The following is a 288-nucleotide window of genomic DNA, read 5'->3' on the forward strand; positions in this document are numbered from 1 at the left end:
AAAAAAATGTTCACTAATGTGCAAATCCTGACTGACAGTCACTGGGACAAAACTAAATACTACAGTCCTGTCACTAAAGCAGATATTGGTAGACCTTCCTGGTTTAATTACACTTTTGATATGGTGTGGCCAAGACTGTGCCTCAGTTTCTCATTTATTAAATAGAAAAGTACCTTCCTTCACAGAGCTTTTATGAGAAGAAGCACATGCTTGAGATTATGAGGGACTCTGATACTATGGTGATGCAGGATATACTCAAGCATGAAACGCGGCCAAGTACACACCATG

This window comes from Geospiza fortis, unplaced genomic scaffold (genome assembly GCF_000277835.1).
Source record: "Geospiza fortis unplaced genomic scaffold, GeoFor_1.0 scaffold181, whole genome shotgun sequence".
In the NCBI taxonomy this organism is placed as follows: domain Eukaryota; kingdom Metazoa; phylum Chordata; class Aves; order Passeriformes; family Thraupidae; genus Geospiza; species Geospiza fortis.